This window comes from Heterodontus francisci, chromosome 2 (assembly GCF_036365525.1).
Source record: "Heterodontus francisci isolate sHetFra1 chromosome 2, sHetFra1.hap1, whole genome shotgun sequence".
NCBI classification, from domain to species: domain Eukaryota; kingdom Metazoa; phylum Chordata; class Chondrichthyes; order Heterodontiformes; family Heterodontidae; genus Heterodontus; species Heterodontus francisci.
Window position 1 is genome coordinate 10850702 of NC_090372.1, and position 20299 is coordinate 10871000.

The 20299-nt window shown below is 42.1% G+C and overlaps 1 protein-coding gene across 9 annotated transcripts in view; it reads right to left on the bottom strand.

The window, feature by feature from the left end:
* The window catches only part of ulk4 (unc-51 like kinase 4), a 448354-nt gene that overhangs the window by 117776 nt on the left and 310279 nt on the right, over positions 1-20299 (bottom strand). The window lies entirely within an intron of this gene.

Consider the following 20299-nt stretch of genomic DNA (forward strand, 5'->3'; position numbering starts at 1 on the left):
CATTCCATGACAATATGAAAGGCACAATTCAGCATAGCAGCGCCTCTTCAGACACCTTTCCTATCCTGAGTGGCGTGAAACAGGGCTGCGTTCTCGTACCTACACTGTTTGGGATCTTCTTCTCCCTGCTGCTCTCACATGCGTTCAGGTCTTCAGAAGAAGGAATTTTTCTCCACACAAGATCAGGAGGCAGGTTGTTCAACCTTGCCCGTCTTAGAGCGAAGACCAAAGTCTGGAAGGTCCTCATTAGGGAACTCCTCTTTGCTGACGATGCTGTATTAACATCCAACACAGAAGAGTGTCTGCAGAGTCTCATCGACAGGATTGCGGCTGCCTGCAACAAATTTGGCCTAACCATCAGCCTCAAGAAAATGAACATCATGGGACAGGACGTCAGAAATGCTCCATCCATCAATATTGGCGACCACGCTCTGGAAGCGGTTCAAGAGTTCACCTACCTAGGCTCAACTATCACCAGTAACCTGTCTCTAGATGCAGAAATCAACAAGCGCATGGGAAAGGTGTCCGCTGCTATGTCCAGACTGGCCAAGAGAGTGTGGGAAAATGGCGCACTGACACGAAAGTCTGAGTGTTTCAAGCCTGTGTCCTCAGTACCTTGCTCTACAGCAGTGAGGCCTGGACAACATATGCCAGCCAAGAGCGACATCTCAATTCATTCCATCTTCGCTGCCTCCAGAGAATCCTTGGCATCAGGTGGCAGGACCGTATCTCCAACGCAGAAGTACTCGAGGCGGCCAACATCCCCAGCTTATACACCCTACTGAGCCAGCGGCGCCTGAGATGGTTTGGCCATGTGAGCCACATGGAAGATGGCAGGATCCCCAAGGACACATTGTACAGCGAGCTCGTCACTGGTATCAGAACCACCGGCCGTCCATGTCTCTGCTTTAAAGACATCTGCAAACGCGACATGAAGTTCTGTGACATTGACCAGAAGTCGTGGGAGTCAGTTGCCCGTGATCGACAGAGCTGGCGGACAGCCATAAAGGCAGGGCTAAAGAGTGGCGAGTCGAAGAGATTTAGCTGTTGGCAGGAAAAAAGACAGAGGCGCAGGGAGAGGGCCAACTGTGTAACAGCCCCGACAACCAATTTTATCTGCAGCTCCTGTGGAAGAGTCTGTCACTCTAGAATTGGCCTTTATAGCCACTCCAGGCGCTGCTCTACAAACCACTGACCATCTCCAGGCGCTTACCCATTGTCTCTCGAGACAAGGAGGCCAAAGAGAGGAAGAGAGGAAGGGAGATTAATTAATTGGTAATTTATGGAATGGGATTATTAATTAGCAATCTATGGAAGTAGGATTAATTAATAGATAATCTGTGGAAATGCGATTAATTGATAATCAGTGGATGTGATTGATTAATTGGTAATCATGTCTGAAAACTCAACAGTGTCTGTGGAGACAGTAAGACCCTGATTTTAACTACCCTCCATTTAGTGGAAGCCGGGGCGGGGCGGGGGGGCAGTAAAACGAGGGGAGCGATTTACCCCCCCATACCACCCCCCCGCCCCCCCCCACCCAATCCTGCTGCCTTCCAAACTGATCTGAATATTAACCCACTCTTTTCAGCAGTGGAGTTGGAACCCTTGGCAAGATGGCAGGGTCTTAGTTAACTCACATCATTGGGGACTGATCAGCTATTTTTGTTCGAGGCCTGAGCGGATGAGCAGTGATGGTTTTTCCCCATCATGACAAGAATTGCCAAAAGGGGAATCGTGGGCTAGAGGCCCAGGCAGTTATGTTTTTCATTTTTTCTTTAAGGTTTCCTGTGGTCCAGGCTGCAGCCTCCCACCTGTGATCTTCTACTCCCACCTTCCATCCAGGTAGTGTTTGATTAGATTTGGGCGGGACTTCAATTAAGCTACTGTCGTTAAGATCAACGTACCTGAATGTGCTTCCCGCCCTGGACCTTGCATGCATCATACCCATCCTCCCCCCTCCCTTTAATATCAGCAACAAATATTCTCATGGAGGGTCAATATAACCTAGTGCACATCTGGTAAAAATGGCGAGTGCCAGCTAGTTCTGTGGATCATAAACCATCATTCATTATAGCCTCATGGAAGGCTTATGTATGATGTTGGAAGGTAAAGACAATATAAAGTCTTCAAAACATCAAACAAGCTCAGTCCTAGTGAGTTCCCAATTCTAAAGTTAGAATTAATCATCAGTATTTAGAGGATAACTGAAGTAGTATTGTCTCTACGAAAGAGCTATGAAAATGTTATTACTGTAACATGAAATGAAGATAAATTTACTTGTGCACTCCAAGACAGCAGGGGAAAAAAATCAAAGCACTTAACTGTGCATAAAAATTGCACTCGAGACACAAATCAAGTTTAAACAATATTTCTATAAAGAGGATTGTGATCAAATAGCTTATCCCTAGGCGAGGCTGACAGGTGAAGATAAATGGAAAAAGATTGCTTTTGCTTGAACCTATGTTTGCACTGTTTAACCTTTTGTGATGTTCTGGCAACAAATGCAGTGAATAAAGTGGCTTGAACAGACACTAACCGAGTATTGTGCCCTAAATTGTAGAAGATGATCTGTTATGTTACTGTTGAAAAGAGCATCAGTGTTTCCTGTGGGATTTTTTTTGCTAAATTAATTTACACTGTATATTTTTCCAGCGTAGTCTCAGCAACACTTAAAATAGGTATGGTCAAGTTCAGAAGGAAACAATTTGTGAAATACTGTCTATTATATATAGGGTGGCAGATGGCTAAGAGTATGTTGTTAGGTAGTATCACACTGAGGGAATTATATCATTAGTTTTCAATCTGGGGTCCAATGTGACCTGCAAAGTCATTACTGGCTTGTGCTTCTAGGCCTGGTATGCCATGTGTATCACAAACATGTGCCTCAAGAGTTCTATATTTTTCTGCATTTGCTGATTTATTAGTACACTATTTCTTTTGCCGTGTCCCAATAAAACAGATCGTTTTTGCAATAACAGCACTGCTTTCCTTTGGGTACTGGACACACTCTTTGAGGTTAGGACAGGGGATCCCTGGGAGTGCATTAATATTTGCAGAGGCTCCCTACAGAGAAACATGTGAAAACTACTGCTTCAGATAATAGCTGAAATAAAAAGAAGCAAAGCTCAAACAGTTTATTTGCCTCATCTGAGCTCTGAGCTGTGTTAATGCCTCAAAACACAGTTGTAAATGTTTGTTTGAGGACATATTAATAATAAGTTTCTCATAGGGAGAAGTTCAAGTGTAATGGAGTTGAAAGGTAATTACTAGTTTATGAACATAAGAAATAGGAGCAGGAGTAGACCAAATGGCTCCTCAAGCCTGCTCTGTCATTCAATACCATTATGGCTGATCTTCTGCCTCCACATCACTTTCCTGCCCATTCCCCATATTCCTTGATTCCCCGAGAATGAATAAATGATTTTACCAACGTACCACAGGACTTAAAGATATTGTACTATGGACTCAAGTTTGTGTTATAGCATCTTATTTTGCTGATTGATGTAAATTGAATTCTCTCTATTCCCCTCTTAAAAGCATTAACTCCTTTCTGGGTACAATTCCAAAAGGCCAGTCACTCACTTGTGTATTGTCAAATGAATATTGTTCATATGTGAGCCTTAATAGTAAGTGCAGACAGGTTATTTGATTGCATGTCCCTACATGTATGCACACTCCCTATTATATTATTACACTGATTACTATTAGGTCGTGATTACGTTGTTGAAGGCAAATTGTGTTTGACAACTTGATTGAGTTTCTTGATGAAGTTACAAAGAGTGTTGATGAGGGCCTTGTGGCTGATGTTTTGAAATATGGACTTTAGAAAGGCATTTGACAAAGTATTACAAAATAGATTTGTCAGAAAAATTCACATAAGACCGAAAACTCAAAAGTATAAGTAAACAATGAGGAGGATAGTAACAGACTTCAGGAGGACATAGACTGTGGAGTGGACAGACACATGGCAGATGAAGTTCAATCTAGAAAAATGTTAGGTAAAACATTTTGGTAGGAAGAATGAGGAGAGAAAATACAAAACAACAGCTTATATTGATATAGCATCTTTAATATAATAAAACATCCCAAGACGCTTCACAAGAGCATTATAAAACAAAATATGACTCCAAGCCACATAAGGAGATATTTGGTCAGATGACCAAAAAAGCTTGGTCAAAGAGGTAGGTTTAAGGAGTGTCTTCAAACAGAGTCAGTGTAGGGAGGGAATTTCAGAGCCTGGGGCTTAGGCAACTGAAGGCACAGACAAAAATGGTTGAGTGATTAAAATTGGGGATCCTGAAGAGACCACAATTAGATGAACGCAGTTATCTGAGGGTTGTGGAGCTGGAGGAGATTACAGAAGTAGGGAGGAAAGAGGCCATGGAGGGATTTGAAAACAAGGATAAGAATTTTAAAATCAAGATGTTGCTTGACCGGGAGCCCATATAAGTCAGCGAGCACAGGGGTGATAGGTGAACAGGACGTGGTGCGCGTTAAGACACAAGCAGCAGAGTTTCGGATGATCTCCTGTTTATGGAGGGCAGAATATGGGAGACTAGCCAGGAGTGCATTGGAATAGTCAAGTCTAGAGGTAACAAAGGCAGGAATGAGAGTTTCAGCAGCAGATGAGCTGAGACGGGGCGAAGTCAGGCAATGATACAAGCTAAATGGTAGGATTTTAAAGAGGGTGCAAGAAGTGAGACACCTGTGAGCGCTTATGCACAAATCTTTGAAGACAGCATGGCAGATTAACAAAGCAGTTAATAAAACATATGGAATTCTGGGCGTTATAAATAGAGACATAGGGCTGAATTTTACCAGCCCTCCAACGTCAGGCGTGATGGTTGGGGGGCCCCGTAAATTCTTCTGGTACAGGCCCGCCACGACCCCTGACGCCGGGAAGGCCCCGCTGCATTTTACTGGTGGTGGCGAGGCCCCGGTGCGGCTCACCCCCCAACCTCCGCCCGTCGCCTGGCAGCGGAGCCTTAATTTTCATACATAAATGTATTGTAATGTATTCAAATAAACTTACCTTGTCCCGACGGCTGCCCCACACTAATATTCTGGCTCATGGCTGGAAGTCCCGTGCCTTCGGATCTCTGTCTGGTGATCCGAGGCATGACACTGGTGTGGGGGGAGAGAGGGAAATTCTCAGGGTGGGGGGGGGGGTTGGAGTGGGGAAAACTATTGTAATTGGTTGTGGGGATGATGGGCAGGGGTTGAGGGTCAAAGCATCTGACATTAGGGGAGAAAGTTCAAGAATTCAAAAGGTGTTTTTTTGGGTGGATATGTCACTGTAATAAATGAGGACTCATGGGGGGGGGGGGGTGCGGTGGGAGAGGGGAATCTAAGTTGGAATAAAATTGTTCAGCAGGTTGCAGTGAAGCAGGTCCTTTAAAAATTGAAATGAGATGAAGGGCCTGAGGCCCTTTAAAAATGGCACCGACACCAGCGCGGTGATGCTGGATGTCGTTGCCCAGGACGAAGTGGCAGTGCCCTTTACATCATTGGGGACGGCCGCTACGCACCCTCCACTTAAATGAGCCCCCGTGCAAAATATTGTGCGGGCTCAGTGACGGGCGATCCGCACAGGCGGACCGCTGACTTCAAAGCATGCCGCAACGATTTGTGGCGCGCTCGCAAAATTCAGGCCATAGAGTACAGAAGCCAGGAAGTTACATTAAACATTTATAAAACACTAGTTCGGCACCAGTTGGAGTATTATGTTCAATTCTGGACACCCCACTTTCCAAAAGATGTGAAGACATTGGAGAGGGTACAGACCAAAGTTTTCAAGATATTAAGGGGAACAAATAGGGTAGTTAGAGAGAAACTATTTCTGCTTTTGGGGAGTCTAGGGCTGGGGGCATAGTCTAAAAATTAAAGCTAGACCTTTCAGGGGTGAAACTAGGAAACAATTCTACACAAAGCGTGGTAGAAGTTTGGAACTCTCTTCTGCAAACAATTAGTGCTAGATCAATTGATAATTTTAAAACTGTTAGATTTTTATTAACCAATGGTATTAAGGGATATGGGGCAAAAGCAGGTATTTTAAGTGAGATTGCAGGGCAGCCATGAACACAACGAGGGGCTAAATGATCTACTTCAGTTCCTATGTTCCTCAGAGATTTACTAGATTGGTTCCAAGAATGATGGATTAGTTACATGGACAGACTGGAGAAGTCGGGTTGTTGTTCTTACAACAGAGATGGCTAAGAGGAGATTTGATAGAGGTGCTTAAAATCATGAAGGGTTTAAATAGCATAAATAAAAACTGTTTCCAAAGGCTGAAAGGTTGATAACCAGAGATTTAAGGCAGCAAAAGAATTGGATGTGACATGAAGCGAGTGGTTAGGATTTGGAATGCGCTGCCTGATAAGTGGTGGATACAGATTCAATTGTGTCTTCAAATTGATTACTTGAAGGAGAAAACTTGCAGGGCTAGGGATAACCGCAAAGGAGTGGGACTAATTCAATAGCTCTACCAAAGAGACAACACAGGTACAATGGGCCAAACAGCCCCCATTGTGTGTCATATCATTCTAGAATTCCATGCTCACTCATGGGAGCCCTAGCAGACTTTATTAGCTTGATAATCCAGGGCTACTGAGATAAATACAGCATTCATACCAGTATACACAGTTGAGATCAGTTACCACAGCGCAATTTGTTGGTGGAACCCTTGACCTATCTGGTCTGCAAGGAACAGCAACTCATTGTATAAACTCACGAGAGCAGTGGGGAGGAGTGCCTCATTGCCCATATCTAATAGAGGGGAAAATTAACCAGGTTCCACACTCCTGATTAGCTATTCAGCAATCCCTGGTGGAACTATGCATATCATGTGAGATTAGAGCCTGGCTTGAATATCATGATTCTGCAGTCAAATCATCTTAAATACCTGTATAGAATCACACATGAAATGTGAAATCTTACTCCCGACAGTCAATACCTTCAACAGAACAGGAGTTCGGAGTTAAAATTGATAGCAAAATAATTTCTGTTTTATATTTTTTGTCACTGACAGCATGATGCTTTTGCTCAGCTATTATACTTGAATATAAGGAATGAGTGAACTGTCATCCAACCAGATATAAAATGTGCTATAAAAACTATTCTGTTGAAACTATTTCTGATGAAAGGTCACAGACCTGCAACGTTAACTCTGCTTCTCTCTCCACAGATGCTGCCTGACCTGCTGAGTATTTCCAGCACTTTATGTTTTTATTTCAGATTTCCAGCATCTGCGGTATTTTGCTTTTATAAAATGTGAAAAGTTGCCTAGAGGGGTCTAATTTCCAAGCACTAGGATTTTTGATGGGGGTAGCAAACCAAAAGTGGGATATCTAGAGTCAACTGATGCAAAATCATGGTATCTGGTGCTCAATGCCAATGTGGAACATGCATCTTCTATTTTACAGAAAAATATACGATAAGGATCATTAGACTTGAACTCTTCAGCCTTTTAGGCACCCCTTCTCAAGCTTGTCCTTTTTAATAATTTTAAATCAGCGTTCCATGTAAATGCCAATATGTAGTAAAAAGAAAAGTTCATTTCCATAGGCACACATTACTTGTAATGTGATTTTTGTTCGGCCTAAGCCAGTGTTGTCAAACGTGCAGCCAGTGGAACAGTTCCAGCTGGCTCACAGTGTGCAGCACTGAATCTTAGAATAGGACATGACTCTCCCAGGCTGTTAAAAGCAGCATTTTCTATTTCATGCTGCAGCATTGGGTGGGGAAGCAGGATATCAGGACTTGAGGGTGGGAGTTCAGAAAATGTTGACTTGGGGGGGGGTGATGAGGGTGACTGGGGACAGGGGTCTCAGGGAAAGGGTGATGGGGGGTCAGAGATGGGGGCTCAGGGGAAAGAATTGAGATTAGGGAATGGGGGTTAGGAGATTGGGGCTTGGGCATTGGGAGGGAAGGAGACTGCGGTATGGGTGCGTGGGGAGAGGGAGTCTGGGGTATAATAGGTGTGTGGGGAGGGGGAGTCTGGGGTATAGGTGTGCGGGAAGGGGGAAGAATGGGCCCAGCATTTTCTGCAGCGCCAGGAGCAGCAGCAGCATGGTGAGTGGGTGCAACGCTGAGAGAGGAGCAGCTACTAAAGGATGAGTGAAGCATGACGACTTCACTGTAGGTAAATAGTGAAAGATCATTTCTAGCGGGTGAATAGTGAACCACAGGGACGAAGACTGATAATTTTCACTCCGCATGGGGAGCTGCTTTGATTTCACATCTCAAGCTCCAATACATTGAGAAGTAAAATGTAGCAGGGCTGAGTACTGGTCGACAACTGCCCACAATGTTGCTGTATAGCTGGGAGAGCACACCTACTGCTCCACACTCCACAGAACGGTAAGTAAAAAAAAATTCCTTACCTTTTCCTTTTAAGGACTGCTACATGATTGGAAAATCTAGTTGGAGCATGCGTGGCACATGTTCCACCTCGTTTTTCACACTTTTACAGACAGGTCCTGAAATAGGACTTTTTTGTAAAATGCAGGTTTAAACTGATCCAACGTTGATTTCAGGCAGGTATGCCTAAAGTCAGCAAGGACCAGTTTTTGTAAAATGGGATTTAATCTGCCGCCGTGCAAATTAAGAGCAAGAAATTGATGGTGTGCCCTGTTTAGGCCCAAAAACAGGAAAACACAAACACATTTCTAGACCCAATGTATCCTAATAACATGCTGAATGTGGTCAGGTGCCAGGATGGGCATCAGGCCAACCATGCAAATTTGAGTTTGACACCCCTAATCGAGGCTGTTCTAACACTTTTTGAAGTGGTCCTCTAGTAGTCTTGGACAGAGTTCCTGTGCAATGTGCCCTGTTTTCTGCACATCTATCAATGTGCACTTGTACAACTGTTTAAAAGATGCAAGGTGCTAACTTCTAGCCTTTGTGACCTTGCCCGTCTGTGGTGGAAAGCCCAGATAAACCAGTGGGCAGAAAGTTACAGCAGTGGGCTGTATTGGTGACTGGGCATTTATTTCAGCTTGGCTCTGGGAAACATCTCAGAGGAGGTCTTGGAGCCTTTGAAGGCAGCAATGCTGCCTCAGTTAACTTACAGACCAGGGCTTCTGGTGTTACAGAAGATGATTGCACCATTATGGGTAGCATAGCCCTTTAAGTGTTAATTCAGACTCTAAGCAAGTCTGAGACATTACAGCACATCTGTGCAACCCCTCTTTCCTTTACTGTTTACCTAGTTGGTCAAACATTGCATATTTTGGATAATCTAAGCGTCAGATGTCATCTCTATGTACTCTGCGGAACTCTTAAAAATTGGTCAACAAGTTTACTAATAATATGCTACAATGTTATTAAAATAGTTCACCCTTGATATATTAGGGGTAATTTCACAAGTCCTCACTGCTGGGATGTATCAGAAATTCAAGTGCATACTGCCTGTGAGTTTCCACTCAGTAAGTAGAAAACCAAACTACTGGCTTGCACAGATGGTCGAGCACTTAGTCTAGAAATGGTGACTGGCATGGCAGGACAAGGCCATTTGCATTGTTGCTTTGGATTGAATGCAGTTTTCGGTGTAGCTCAGACTCGTACATGTCACTATTGTACATTCAGAATATTTATTCAATGATAAAAACAAACACAGAATATTTAACATGGGTTTAACTGAATGTTAGGTGAACACCCTGACATACACAGTTTTTGCAAATCTCCTAACCCCTATCAGTGGTTTTGGCACCCTATCAACAATTGCTATGATCAAGAACGGCGACCAAAGCTTCAAAGCATACAGATAAAGCTTTAGTGTTCAATCTCCTGGCTCATGCTCACAATTGTTTATTTATCCACCAAAGCATACCAGCAATCACCCATCATCACTTACGGTCTCAGCTGCTTCAGGCCAAGTGCACTGTCTAGCGTGGCATTGCGCCATACATAGACAAAGCTGCAGAGCCAATCGCTGGTTCATCCTGAGTCAGCTAACCTCAGCTATGGTAGTACATAGAAACACACGAACAACAGTAAGCCTTTCCAGCCCATCGAGCCTGTTGCTCCATTGGATTAGATTACATGCAATAACTGACCATTATAGCCCTGGGCTGGGGAAGGGATTAAATGCCAAGATCCCCACTCCTAATCACTATCCAGAGACCGCTCCTTAAAGGTGACATTGAATGAGGACAGGGTTATGTTTAATGCTACATTTCCCACCGCTGGCTATCCTGCTGACATTAACAGCCTTACTTCACGTATTAAGAATGGCTGCTTGGTCAATATATTTTATGTCTGTCAACGCCTTACAAGTACCTCAGCATGAAGTTAATTTTCTCACTGCAATATTTTAGCACACTGCTTGACAAGTACATGTTAAATCCCAGTTTCTCTATTTCAATGTTGTCCAATATTGTTGTTAGCCACATGCAGTTCTGTTGTGGCGAATTGTATTTTTGATCAGTAAATAGAAAAATGAGTAATAGGCACTGTTGTTGGGCATGTGGTCTCAATGTCACGGCGGATGCTTGTGTACTTTAAGTTTTTGTGCGTTTGTTGGCAAAGTGGTGAGCCAAAAAGCAAAGTATGCTTTTTGATTGGTGTGAGTGCTTCACTTCCTGACTGGTAGAATAAAGATTTGCATTTATATAGCACCTTTCATGTCTTCAGGATGTCCCAAAGTCAATGAAGTACTTTTGAAGCATGGTCACTGTTGTAACGTAGGAAATGCGGCAGCCAATTTGTGCACAGCAAGCTCCCACAAACAGCAATGAGAAAAATGACCAGATAATCTGTGTTATATAATGTTTATTGAGGGATAAGTATTGCCCAGAACACCAGGTAACTCCCCTGCTCTTCTTCAAAATAGTACCATGCTATCTTTTACGTCCACCTGAGAAAGCGGACAGGGCCTCGGTTTAAACATTTCAGCCAAAAGACAGCACCTCCAACAGTGCAGCACTTCCTCAGTACTGCACTGTTCTGTCAGCCTAGATTTTTGTGCTTAAATCCTGGAATGGGACTTGAACCCACAATCTTCTGACTCTCAATGGTGGCAGACATTTGTAAAGTAAATATATCTGTGAGCTATGTTTACCTGTTGTGTGTGAGTACGTGCAAGACATTTTCTATTAAAATTAGTGCATGTGACTAGAACTGTGCCACCACAGGCACACATATGGATAGTCAGCAATTTCTGTTGGCCAGCACTGCTCTACTTTAATCCAAATCACTAACTCATATAAAATAAATGGTGTTAAAGCAGCACACAGAGGAAATTAAACTCATGACACATTACCTTCAGGAAGGGAAAATTTAAAAAGGCACATACAATCTCAGCCATCATTTCTCTGACAAAGACCTGCCCATTTATTTAATTAAAAATGGAATAGCCCTTTTTGGAATACAAACTGCAAAACCGTCCCAGATATAGATCTATGGAAACTGAAAATAATCTGTATTACGTCCAGAAGCAAGTTGTTTTACACGCTCTCCACGCTATTTGTAATGTGGGCATTAAATTCATGAAAATCTGTTTGAAAAAATTTTTTCATGGGATGTGGGTGTTGCTGGCAAGGCCAGCATTTGTTGCCCATCCGTAATTGCCCTTGGCAACTAGGCCATTTCAGAGGGCAGTTAAGAGTCAACAACCACATGACTGTGGGTCTGGATTCACATGTAGGCAGTGAACCAGATTGGTTTTTATGACAATCGATGATAGTTTCATGGCACCATAACTGAGTCGAGCTTTCAATTCCAGATTTTTTAATTAATTAATTGAATTTAAATTCCACCAGCTGCCATGGTCGGATATGAACCTGTGTCCCCAGGGCATTAATCTGGACCTCTGGATTACTAGCTCAGTGACAATACCACTACGCCATGTTATCTAACCACACAGTAGCAATATATTGGATGGCTATGTAGTTTAATACCATTATACTACGTATATTAATATGCATTCTTACATTTCCTAATAGACTTTCTGTGCAGCACGTCATCCATAACATATATAAAATGGAAAACCTCCTAATCTGAATGCACAATGATAGGACTGAATAATTAATCTGAAAGGAGATTTGTATATACTGTACATACAGTTTAAATCAACAGCTTTCAGACTGCATGTTTCCTTGAAACTTAAACCATTACTGTATTATACTTTGCTTAAAAATTAGATTGTAAAAAGCTGACTTGACAAGCCTTTTACAATGGACATGAATTCCTATGGGGAACATCTTATTCCCAAACTAATTTACATTCACGCTCCATATAGACCAGCAGTATTCATTTTACAATGATGTACTTGCCAACTTAAGGTCAATATTATAAATTCAAAATTGACTACTGTACCTTGTTATATCTGGGAGTATGGGCTGAATTAAAAATCAGACGATTCAACCAAGAAATTATTTTAAAATTTAATATAATTAAAAAATATATGGTATTAAACAACCATAGTAATAAAAACATAGAAAAGACAGGTATTAGAACCATGTCCTCTTGTAAACGTCACAGGAAATATACTTTTCAAATCAGATTAGAAGTTTTTTTTAATGATTTATTTTCAAGCAGTTTTACATTCCTCCATTTTTTTCTGCCATCCTCCAGTCTTCCTAGCCTGCGGTTAAGAAAGCAGGCAACATTGGTCTGGAATCCAGCTAATGCTGCTTTGAACTGGCCACAAAGAGGCAGGCAAGAGTGCCCACACAGTATTCACGAAATTTCTTTCTGCCTGGTTTCTGCTTGGCAGTTAGTCACAGGAGCACTACTTCTTGGTATGGGAAAGTTAAATCTCTGTCCTTGACTACTGCTTCATCCAGTTGCAATGTGTTGGGTTCTGCACCACAGTACCTCTGAAGTGCTGGGGATAGATTTTCTGCTCCTGGCTAAGTGAAGCTGGCAATAGCTAGCTGCTGGTGCAAAAGAGCCAAGAGTCCTTTTCTAGGGTTATTTTATTTCCATAATTATCCTGAGTTCCCTGTAGAGCAGCTTTGGCCTGAGCAGGGAGCCAGCCTGACGCGGGTACTGCATTGCAGTTGAGATGAAAAGAAATGCAGCACCTTCATGAGAAGTAGCTGTGAGAGAGAATTATCTATTTTTTAAAATTGCCTTTAGAAATGTTCGCAACCCAAATGAACTAGTTGGTACCCTTTGTCAATAATGGGCAGAGGAGGCAAAAATAAAGTGAAATAAAGAACTAGCATTTATATGGCCCCTTTTAATACCTCAGGACATCCTCAAAGCACTTTATGCAAACGGATGACTTCTAAATGGAGCTGCTTTTTGCAAACAAGTGCAACAGCCAACTTGCACACAGGTCCCAGAAACAGAAATCATATGAATGGCAAGTTAATCAACGTTGGTGGTGTTGATTGAGGGATACATTCTGGCCAGGTCATAGGAAATACTCCCAGAGGACACCAATTTAAGGTGAATGGCAAAAGAGCCAATGGTGACATGAGAAAAAAACTTTTTTATGCAACAGTAGGATCTGGAATGCACTACCTGAGAGTGTGGTGGAGGCAAAAATAATCAGGGCTTTCTAAAGGGAATTGGATAAGCACCTGAAGAGAAAAGAATTTGCAGGGCTACAGGGAAAATGGTTCATGGGACAAGCCGAGTTGCTCTTGCAGAGAGCCAGCATGGACAGGACAGGCCGAATGGTGCCATTCTATAAAATCTTGGAAAAAGGCACTCTGGAAAGCCTGTCTAATCAAAGCAAAAAGTAGTAAGGAGAATGAAGCAGCAGACCTTCTCCAAGTTCTTGAAGTTATCATCCTTTTCTTGCATCATTCCCTCTGTCATGTAAACACTATATGCCGAAGGGGAAATATTAATTTCATCAGTTGGAACCTTACATTAGGCTTTTAATGAAAAAATCCTTCAAGTAACTTTAAAAAAAACTGGCAGCTAAAATGGCCACTGCAATTTACATTCGAAACACCAAAAGATTAAAGTGGAGAGGAAAGGTTTCACCCAGCTTAGCCAGAACAATGGTTGGCTCTCAGTGATTGAATTACGTAGAATGGCCTTATCAGCACAGCTGTCAGGGCCATCTACACCCATTGACTTTGAAAGAGCCAACCCCCAACAAATGTGACTGGACATCTTGAGGCATGTATTACCTTGAATCGCAGAGAAGATTCCAGAAAAAACCTCATTAAAAAACAAAGGGGCTTGAGTCATGTGACTGCCTGCACCGCTCTGGAGAAACTGTAAGCTTTGTCACACAGACAGCAGAGAACAGTAACTAAAAACCATCAACGAAGCAGGCGCTCTCTCTCTCTCTCTCCCCAGAAAGCATCAAGAGAAGATCCAGCTGTGACTGGGAACCCCCTCAAGCCTACAAACAGCAACCAGGGGATGAGAACCAACCCCCTCTTCTGCCTTCAGGAGCCCGAGCAAAGCAAGCCCACCACCATGCATGTGGCCAAGCGAGGACCTCAGGAATACAATTTCAGCTGAGGACTACTGGACTCACAAACTGTATTTAAATTCCACTTATTCAAGACTTTAATCCAACCACTATGTTTGTTTTACCGCTGTGATCTATTTGTGCATGCGTGACTCTCGTGTGAATGTGTGCATGAATGTGTAGCGTATTTACTTTTAGTACTTTTAACCCAGGTTAGAGTGTTAAGTGTAATAAACTTGCATCTTTCTTGTTTCAACTCAAGAAAACCTGTCGGATTGGTTCTTTTGCAATTACATTAGAGGAACAGGAGCAAGCGCTCACTGAGGTGGTAAGTTCAACCACTGTGTTAAAAAAGGATAAACCCTGTTGCGTCAACAAGTGAAGGGGCGAAAGAGGAGCCTGAGAACCTCCCCTCCTCACCTGGCTGTAACACCTCACTCACCCACTTCCACAGAAGCATCTGCACAACCTCTCCGAATCTCATACATGAGCGAGGTAAATTTTTGTTTTCACTGCCCCTGATGCAGAGCATTGTCTGAATTTAAAATTAATGGATGGAATATTGGCAACTGAAAAAATCCAGTGCCTTCTCCTGCTGCTACAATTTTCCAATAGAAAAGGTGTGAAATTGGTTGCCCTGTTAAACAAGGCTTCAGTGACCTGTGGTATGTAGTGCTGCATTTCAGATTGGCTAATTTGACACGTCTCACTTGTGACATCTTGAAATGAGCAATTACAAAACAGCTCAAAGGGTACAGATTTGTCTTTACATAGAATATACAGCTCAGAAATAGGTTATTCGGCTCAACCAGTCCTTGCCAGTGTTTATGTTCCACGTCTTCAGCTGTAGCGTAGTTATCCCTGAGCTGAGCTTCCCACCCAGTACCCTCTCCATCACAGATACTACCTACTGTCACCTCTTCAATATTGCTTGCCTCCACCCTACCTCCTGTGCTTCTGAACCCTCATACGCGCCTTTTTCATTTGGAATACTCCAAAGTGGACGTCCCATCCGCCACTCTGCACAAACTCCACCTTAACTAAAACAATTCCATACCAAGTTCTACTTGCCCTTCACCATGTCTTTGCTGGTCCACCCTGTCTTCCCATTCACCTTCCATGCTTCACTCCTCCTGTCCTGAATAACTCTCACCCAAAATTCACTGTTCACCTGGCTCTGGCATTCTGTATATCCGCACATGAGTGCCCCCATTCCCCACCCCCCCACGCCCCACCAACGTGGTCCCATCATTGGCAGTATGGCCTTCAGCTACTTCAGTTCCACTCTCTGGAATCCTTTCCTAAACTCCTTTGCTTCTTCAACCCGCTTTCCGACATAAAACTCACCCTTTTGACAAGCCTTTGCAGCCCTACTCATCTTTCCTTGGTAGGTTCAGTATCTGTTTCCATCATGCCTATCTGAAAAATACCCTGCGACATTTTCTATGTTAAAGGCACTACATATGTGCACGTTGTTGTCCAGCCAGTGAGACACATCAGAAAATCAACCCTATTACTCCTCCTATTAAACCCACCTTCCATCTGTAGGTAGTTAAATTACCTTGCAGTGGCTGTTTCTTCAGCTCCAACTCCACTGAAAATAAGGAAATGTGGACGATGCTGAGAATCAGGTCATAACAGCAAAACATATTTAAGCTTCAGAAGTGTTATAAATATTGAAAGAAAACTTTTTGTTTTTGTATCAAGTCTGAATTATAAATAACTAGACTGATGGGTGGTGGAAAAGGAGGAAGTGCTTCCCGATGAGCCTATAATCATAAAGTCAAAGCTTTGCAAGACCATTTTGTGAATTATCACAAAGTCATGGATATTCCATCAAGAAATATAACAGATTTTTAGTTTGAAATCTGTGCAAAGAATTATGCTAATCTGTTTCAAAATTCATTGAAGTGTAGTCACAGTTTGTTCTGCACAATCACTCTGATTAGTATAATGTGTAACACGTTCAAACAAGAAAGGGTGACGAAATAGTAGATAGCAGAAAAACACACAGGGCCCATTCAGTTTCTCATTCATTATCAACACCAGTGTGTGTTATGATCAAGGACTGAACTCTGCACATGTTATAAAGTAAATCTTCATTTCGTAGTGTGCATCTAATGCCACTCCCACTCCTAAGCAACATTGGTTTCATAAGGTGCTTTTCTCATTCAGTTATAGTATGATCAGCTTATAAAAACCTACTATGGAATGAGTGACAAAGAGTACAGTCAAGTTCATTTACTACTTCATATTTTATGAAAACTATGGAAGAACCTTATGATAACAAACTATTTTTATTACAAACCTTTCATTATAACAAGCTTTTTCCAAGGTCCCATCGGAAATGTAATATAGTGAAAGGACTATTTTGCCTCCTCTGAGCCTGTGATAATGCTTATTATATCCTTATATCCCTGTAATCTGCAAAGTCTCAGATAAGAGTTTCTTGTAATTTTGTATCTGACATCAAGATCCTCAGTAGCTGTGTCGCATGCACACTGATCAGTACAAACTGCTGCTTTAATCATCTTGGTGATGCTTGCAATTTTCCCACAAATAGCAAAAAATATAAACAGATTATCAGAGGACTCAATACAGATTATGCACAAAATCCCACTGATCTGAAGTCTGTGGTGCATGAGTGATGGAATCATTGAGGTATATACAAGCCCAAAACCAACCTGGGATCCCACATAACTTTGTAAATTCATCCCTTCACTATCTGACATTTTACACAGAAAACCACAAGCTGATGGCTCTGACTAATTATCACATTCCCTAAGTAACAGGTAAATACTTTAGTCTGTAGTGTTACAGCAAGAAAACATTCCATCCACGTTTTCCTCTTAACAACCTCAGTCAGACCTGGCAGCACTCAACTGTAGGTTCCTTCTCCTGGTGTTCTCCCATGATTTGGATCCTGTCAGTCAGTGCAGTTCATACATAATAGGGGCAATAACTTCAATGCATGATAAGAGCACAAGTCTTTTAAATGAGGGAGGGGAATGCATGCTTTTGTGACTAAAATAATATCGTCTCCATGCTCTGTACCCAATGCATTCTAAGTAGTTGCAGTAAGTATATGATGCTGAGTCGAGTTTTATTTGACCGTGATAATGATCAGTTCTACAGTACACTCATTACTACCACCATACAGATTTTTGGGTTTAATAGTTTACAGCAAGTTTATTTCCTGCAATCAGAAATGCTCATTCTCATTTCTATTAAAAAAAACCTTCCCCAGGGACTGAACTATACAACTGGCTGTCCAACAGCTACGAGACACAAGTATTAGTACAGATGAAGATTGCTTTTCATATTGTAGTCAAGTTCGTTAAGACATCATTAAAGTCCCATTCTGCAGTGACATGCACAAGTAAAAGCCTGTGAAACAGAAATGCCATTCACCCAGTCAAGATCTCCATTACACACACTAATGAGGCAGAGAACAGGCACAAACCCAGTCTCATTCTCCTGGGGCTTTGCACTAAATGCAGACAACACAGAGGATGGTATTAGAGCTATCCTTTTTTTAAAGAAAGAGAGTGGAATATAATCCAGGTCTCCTGTGTTTTCACAGACTTCATTGTTATCGATCAAAATGCTGTTGTTTGCTTTTAGCTGTGTGCTCCTAAAATGCCATATACATACAAATACTGTTGCTGGTGTGTGTTACGAATGCACAATAGCTCCGTGTCTGAATTCTTGGTGCTTACAGGAAAACAGTATCAAAATGGTCACGTTTTTAATTGCTTTAAATGCTATTAATCCTTGGACTGAATAATATCAAAGTATGAAAAGCAACTAAAAGCTATTTCCTAATTTACTCCAGCAATGTCACCACAATCCTTTATTCTCTAGTTCGAAGTTGTGCACACTGATAACTGGCCTTTTACATTAGCCCAGTATCAGTATAAAAATAGATATAAACTGAACGAAACTCCCCATAACTTGCATCTCTCTCTCCCTCTTTATATATAAATAAAAATATTTCAAATAAAAAGCAAAGATACTCTAGTGTGATTTGCAAAACAGCAATCTAAACTGGGGCTATGATTACACAGTTATAACATAACCTTTGCTCTTGTTCTCTATGAATCATCCTGTGATCACCGATTTACATTGACCCAATGCCTTGAATTTTAAAATTCTCATCCTCTTGGTTAAATCCCTTCATATCCTTGCCCCATCTCTCTCTGTAAGCTCCTACAGATCTATAATCCTCCAAGAACTCTGCATTCTTGTGCATCCCCATTCCCTTTATCCCACTATTGGGAGCCATGTCTTCAGCCATCAGAGATCTAGAATTCACTCTCTAAATCTCTCCGCCTCACCACCTCATGCTCCTCCTTTAAGACCCTTCTTAAAATCCCCTGCTTTGACCAAGCTTTCTGTCATCCCTACTTTGGCCCGGCATCCATTTTTATCTAATTATGCCTCATGGTACTCTTGCAGTACATTTTTCTGCACTGAAGGTGCTATGTAAGTGCAAGTTGTTCTTATGATTGATGTTCCCTCTCACATTAGAGTAATTGTATTGGTGCACAAAATCCATTTGCTGTCCTAATGCATCCAAGGGAACACTTGATCCAAAACAGCAGCAGGATTTTGGGAACCTGATGTCCACAATGTTTGACAAAAGTTGTAAATGAAAGTTTAGTTGTCTGCTACCCAAGATGCTGCAAAAGATTTTTGCAGATCAGGACTTATTTCCTGCCCGTTCTCTCTGTCTCTCTCCTGAATGTGTTGACTCCTTGTTTGGGTTGGATTCCACAGGTGCAGGCACCCTCCAATACCTTGCCCAAGCTAGCATTACTGTTGCGTGAGCCTTAACAGCAAGTGTTGCCATGTTCTTTGAACACAAGGTCCTCACAGCTAAGCTCAATCTTGTCTGCATGTGCACACTTCCACCAAGGACCATTTGATAGCACCACAAACTTTCCCTATCCATCGTTAATCAGGGAGCACTGTGGCCAAATTGTTGCACCATTGACACTGGGGAGATCTTGGCACAGGATGGAGAGAAAACCAGGGACCTTTTGATCTGCACTGTTTAGCTACCAAGTAGATAAGCTGGGTAAGCCCATCGAGTAAGCTGAATCCTTTTTAACACAATGAAACTTGTATTATAAGTATTCTTCGACGTCTGCCAGATGCCATTCATAAGAGTACACAGAATAATTTTTCACTCACATCCAGCTTTTCCTCCTGAAAATTCAGTCATCAATTGAATGAAAATAGACATTTATTTTTAAAATCATAACGTAGTTCCATTTGCCAATGTACATTATTAACCCCTTAAAGTGCTGTATACAGCTCTGTGACAATGGAGGAAATAGGAATGTTCACGTCACAAAATGGCCAACTTATTGCACACGTACTTGGCTTGTGTGCTAGAAGTCAAATGCCCTCATTACTAGTCATTAACTCACAGCTATGAGACATTCATTTTGCGACCTTTGCTTCTTCATTGTAACAATGCAGTAATTGTGCAGATTGGATTTCCATTTAGAAAATTTTTAAAGCACCATTCTGTTTGATGTAACAGAACATCTCCAACAATTCTGTGAATCCATGTAATGCACTGTACAGCATGAAGCTATGCAGGCCAGAAGGTACCAGTTTCAATCCTGGTTTATACTGAGCTAGCTGACTTTAGTGGTACAGTCAGCTCCAATGCCCCTAAACCGAGGGGAGGGGAATAATCAGCCAGGGTTCCTACTTCTTATTGTTTTTCAGTGACACCTATTGAAAAATGTGTGTGGACTGGATTATATTGGGTTGAGTTATGATATTCTGCAGTTAAGACTCACAGATGAAGAACTGCAACTTGGATGAGGTACCAAATGGCAAGTGAAACTGTGCTCCAGCAAGAGCTGCTGCTTCCAGATGTGGAGAACAGACAAGGTG